At 34.0% G+C, this 5,433-nt stretch overlaps 1 pseudogene; it reads right to left on the bottom strand.

Annotated features, from left to right (window-relative positions):
- Positions 1-2,155: 2,155 nt before the first annotated feature.
- LOC120151514 lies at positions 2,156-4,358 on the bottom strand (annotated as a pseudogene).
- Positions 4,359-5,433: the final 1,075 nt, after the last annotated feature.

The following is a 5,433-nucleotide window of genomic DNA, read 5'->3' as shown; positions in this document are numbered from 1 at the left end:
ATTTTTTTCTATTAAGTGTTTTACTTAATTTAATTTTTTTTTTTTTTTTTAGGTACCCGGTGTTGTTTTCGAACTTGAATGGAGTCGAAAGCAGTATTTTCGAATGAATGGTGCAATTTTTGGACCCTCTATGCACAATAACACGCGTGAGCTACTCCAAGTGGTGAAGCGCGTCATTTCATTAAACGGTGCATGTTAGTAGAACCCGAGTAAGGTGCGGTGTAAGTTAGCATAACCCACCCAATTCTATCACAACTCTGTCGCCTATTGTGATAAATTTCAAAACAACTGTCACAGTTACAATAATTACAGGATTATTAGTTATGATATGAAAATTTTGTCACTATATATTTTAGTGTTTAAATTTTATATTTTAGTGACCATTTTTTCTGGCACTCAAAGTTAATTTTCTTGCAGGGATAGTTTATGTAAAATATTTACTAATTAGGTTAACTCATGTACCACAATAATACAATAGCGATAGTTAGGTAATATATTGGATATTTTGATAAAATATAAATATCATATTAAATTTTAAAAAAATTAGATATCATATTGAATATTTTATTAAAGTAAAATTACATATTAGATATTTTCCACAATATATATACTACATTTAAAAATTAAATATGTTTTATTAAAATAAGGATACCAAAAATACGTATTAGACATTTTACCGCATTGCATATATTACATTAAAAATGAAACAAAACAAAACTTAAGTTGTTTAGTACTTAAACTATCAGTTTCGGTCTATTTCAATACTTAAACTTTTAATTTTTTTAAAAACTTAACGTTAAATAACGAGAGTACTAAATGAAACAAAAACTAAACTTAAGATGTGGTTTTGAAAAAAAAAGTTTAAGTAATAAAACAGATCAAAACTGATAGCTTAAGTACTAAACACATAATTTACCCAATTTTAATGTATCTTCGTTAATTTATTCCCAATTGGTACTAATATTTCATTTTTGCAGTAATATGATTTTCAATAGAAGCAACATAACAAGGCATAGTTTGATGAAAATTGAATCTATTCATAGTAAGAAGTAATCATCATAGTATAGGAGGAAAAGTTTACGCAGAACATAATGAGCCTGGGGAGTTGTAGGACCTCATTCTTACCATTGAACTAAAGCTGAAGAGGTTGTAGGGCCTCACTCTTACCATTGATAAGGCCTGGATTACACCTACATTTTTATTAATATATATTTAACTGCTGAATATTTTCAATAGTTAGATACTATAAATTTTCTTTAAAATTGGCATGAGTAATTTATATAAATAGAATATAATATTTAATGGTTAGTACTCGGCTTCTTATTTGGATTATCAAACATACCCTATTAATTTGGTAAACCAACAAACCAAATCTATTCAGAACCGTTTGGCGAATTGCAGATTAACACATTTTGGATTGTTATTATACGGAATTAAAGTAATCAAAGATATCAGTTGGCTTGTGTGAACTGATTATCAAATTCCAATGGACCGTCCATTACTGCACTAAGGCACAGATGAGAAAGCAGAGTGTGGGGTTTTGGGGGGAATTAAAAGGAGATGACAGCAAGCCGCCATCTCTTATAATAAATTACAAAACGCACTGTAGTCCACAAAATACAAAGTTTACCTACTTAGAAACCAAGTGGTAGCGTTACGTAATAGATTTCTAAAATTTTAGGGACCATTACATGTATAGAGATTTTTTTCTAAAAAAAAGTTGGGACTCGCAGGTTAATTTTAGTGCTTTCATGATAATTTTTTTAAAAATTTGTTATAAAATAGGACCAGGCTCACAGGCTATATGAACTAAACAATAATGATGAGTGGGAAAGAGAGAATTGGTAAAACTGCGGGAGCAATTGTCCACATGTGGATCAGTTTCTATGGTTACGGTCAAATAAAACACACCATCATACAATCCAAAGCCCCGCTTTCTGCTCACTCTCAGACCAAAACCCCATTCCTTTACAATAAACACAGCTGCAGAAACAAGGGCAAAACTCAACTCATATGCCCCCTCTCTGCCTACGGTGGTTGGCCTTGGAGTGAACCGTCTAAAGGTATTGGTTTTCATAACAAGTGCCAATCCCAATCCTCAATAAGCATAAAACAAAAATTCTTAAATCCCATAAAGCTTTTCTTTTCTTTTTTGTTTTGTTTTGGTAATTAGTGATCAGTCACTTTCATGGGGTTCTCAAAGAGAAAAGCTACTGCAAGTCTAGTTAAAAGGACTAGCCACGTCGAATTCCGGAGAAGTAGTTGAAGTCATGGTGCTGGACTCTAAGTTGCTTCAGCCATGAATCCGCGACACTTAAAAGCGACAACAGTCTTTCTTGGTCCCGTCCAGAGTTGCCCGACACCCACACGTTTCCTTGCATCTTGTAAGTTGCCAAGCCAAATGGTGGAAGGGAGATGCCTTCCCCTTCCTTTCGCTTCCTTTCGGGACTCTCAATGTCATCTTCCAGGTCCATATCTGCACCGACAATTGACGCATCAGCAAAACAAGCATACATACATATCTAGGAAGCAATTAGCTTGACACTGTTATTGCTTTTAGGCATGCAAATTGACAGAAAGTGCACCTTGGAAAGAAGATGATAGTGTGTGATAAGTAAGGAAGCATGTCGACAAGTCTTTTATGGTCCTTCCCATGGGAATGTGATAAATCGGGTACCTAATATCATCCACATCGAATAATAACCCTTGGTCAATAACCCGAAACTATATAATATCTCCATAAGTTGAATGTCATCTATCATGCTGAGACGAGGTTATGAACTGTCAAAAGAAAGGGATAGAGAAGGACCAGGAAACAGCCATCCAACTAGCCGGCGAAAGATCTACGCTCATCAATGACATCAAACCAGGGTATCTTTTGGATAATCCATTAATCTGTTAAAAGAAGTACCATAACACATCAACAACAGAATCCAGAAGCCGTTAACCGAAGAGAAACGTACAAAATTGTCGCGGTCGTGTTGAAATTTAAAGTCGCAAGGACTTTAACCGATCACTTATTCTTCCCTGTGAGGAGTAAATGTTCAAAAGCAACTTGATACAGAAAAAGCAAGCATTTATGCTCATGAAGGATTAGATATAAATCGATAATGTCCTTGAAAGAAAGGAAATTATGAATTTGAAAAGCAAAAAAGATAAAAGGAAATGGAATTTTACCTTGTCTAAGGTCAAAAGTTTTATTTCATCTTTATAAGATGCTATATTCTGACAAATACATAGCTAGTTTTTCTTGGTCTAATCAGTTCAATTAGATAAGGCAGGTAATATGCAAAATCAAAGCGAAGAAACAATGCAATTAGATAGCGGAATAAGGCAAAAAGGTACCTTATCCATGAGTGGAACTCTTCCATAAGGAGTTGATCTCTCGAAATACTGAAAGTAAAGGTAACCCAACCTATTATTCACACGCCAAAGGCTGTCGTGCTCGGAGCCGCCTTCCTCCGACGAGCATCCGTCCCATCTCCATAATTTATCACTCTCGCTCTCATCACTCAATGAATCACTAAACGAATCTCTCTCGCAATCACCGGATTCGGACTCCTCCCTGTGTAAGATTCCGATAAGATGCTTTCACGTTTGGTAACGGTTAAAACTTAAAAAAAAAAAAGAAGCTTCAACTGCAAAATGGTTTTTTTACCTGAAGCTGTTGAACGAAGGGTCGCTGGTGAAGATTTGAATGGCGGAGAGATAAGGAACGTAGTATTGGACTAAGGTTTCACCGTTGTTCAAGACAATGGGAACGCCGGTACCGTACGCACTCCACTCGTCGTAACAATTCCAAAGATCACCCAATGTGAAATATTCACCTTTTCTCTTTCCCAAGGGTTCCATAAACGATTAAGGTTCCTTATTTCACTCTGCAAGAACAAACATCATAAACAATCAAAATCATGAAACCAAAAACGACAACAACAAGAAGAAGAGAAAGGGTGACCTTGGGTAGGAATTGGGATTTGACGATTGGAGTGGTGCAATGGAGGAAGCAGGCAAGGTTAGATTGCATCGACCCTGTTTCAAAAATCATGATTTCCGACCAAAGGAGACCCGAGAGAGTTCGGTTTGTTTGTCTTTTTTTTTTATCTCTAACTCAACCCTGAAAACAGAGGAACCACGAAAGGAAAAAAAACACAAAACGAAGGGTAGAACGAGGGAGAGAGAGGAGGAGAGAGATTGTCGCGGATTTGGTTATACGATGGGAATTTGTGACTCGAGAGAAATACTAAATTTTGACGCTTAGACAGCTAAATTTAAGGAAACAGAAAAGGAAGAGAAAATTAAGATCAGACTCTTGTTGGTTGACAATGTTGGACAATTCAACTCATTCCCGGTCACCGGTTGATGTGTATATTACCCTATTTAAAAAATAACCTTAAATTTTGTTTTCTTCCTTTAAAACTTAAAGAAAACTCAAGCCTACTATGCTTTGATGAACAATGAAGAAACAGGTTTTCTTCTCACTTTTGCCCAAAAAAACACGACCCTTCAACGCTTTAAAGAAACTAAGGGAAAGGTTTTTATTCTATTAACTTCAAGCTTCTTCTTTCAAAATTTCAACAGAAACCCATGATTTCTGGGTAGAAGATTCGTTAGTTTTGGGTCTTTTCAGTAGCAGAAAACCAGAGCACAACTACAATGGACTGTAGTCTGATGGGAGAAACACAGAAGAATAGAGCGAAAAATATCGGATTTAGGGACAGAATTAATCGGTCTCCCTATGCTTTCTAGAAACAGCTATCAAAAACTAGATATCAAAGTCGATAATAATTATGGCATCTAATTTTTCATATTTGTTATAGAATTTATCACGCTCTGAAAAATATAGAAATAATAAAAAAATTAAATACTTTTTAAAAAACTTGGCTTTATTTTTAAGTATATTAGCAATTTCATTGGTAAATTTGTTTAATTTTTTCCAATATTTTAGCATAATTTTTAATTTCAATGGAACCAAGTCCATGGCTTTGAGGGCAGAAGAATTAAACCTTGGCAACATCATGAAAATTGAAATCTTGTTACTATAATTTTTGACAAGGAATAATTCGACTTTTTGCATTTTGTCAAATTTAGGTTTTCTTTTATTATTCATGAACAATTCAACCCATCATAAATGGATCTAGTTTACGGTTCTATTGAACCAGTAAATTTATTAAAACATACTTTGTCTTACTTTTTATTTAATATTTAAATTGCATTTTTTTAATTTTTTTTAATTCAGTCGGTTAAACCGACCACATTTATTAAAACAAAAAAAACCAATCTTCATTAACTACATCTTCGGATTAAATATTTTAATTTGTAAATAATTAAATTATTTTTTATTTTTTAATTTGACAGGTTGATTAACTACATCTTCAGTCGGTAGGTTTTAATTTATACCCATATAAGTTGTTAGATTCTAATTTATTTTATATG

This window comes from Hibiscus syriacus, unplaced genomic scaffold (genome assembly GCF_006381635.1).
Source record: "Hibiscus syriacus cultivar Baekdansim isolate YM2019G1 unplaced genomic scaffold, ASM638163v2 tig00111059_pilon, whole genome shotgun sequence".
Lineage (NCBI taxonomy): Eukaryota > Viridiplantae > Streptophyta > Magnoliopsida > Malvales > Malvaceae > Hibiscus > Hibiscus syriacus.
Note: the sequence above shows the minus strand (reverse complement) of the source record. Positions and strands in the feature narration are given on the sequence as shown.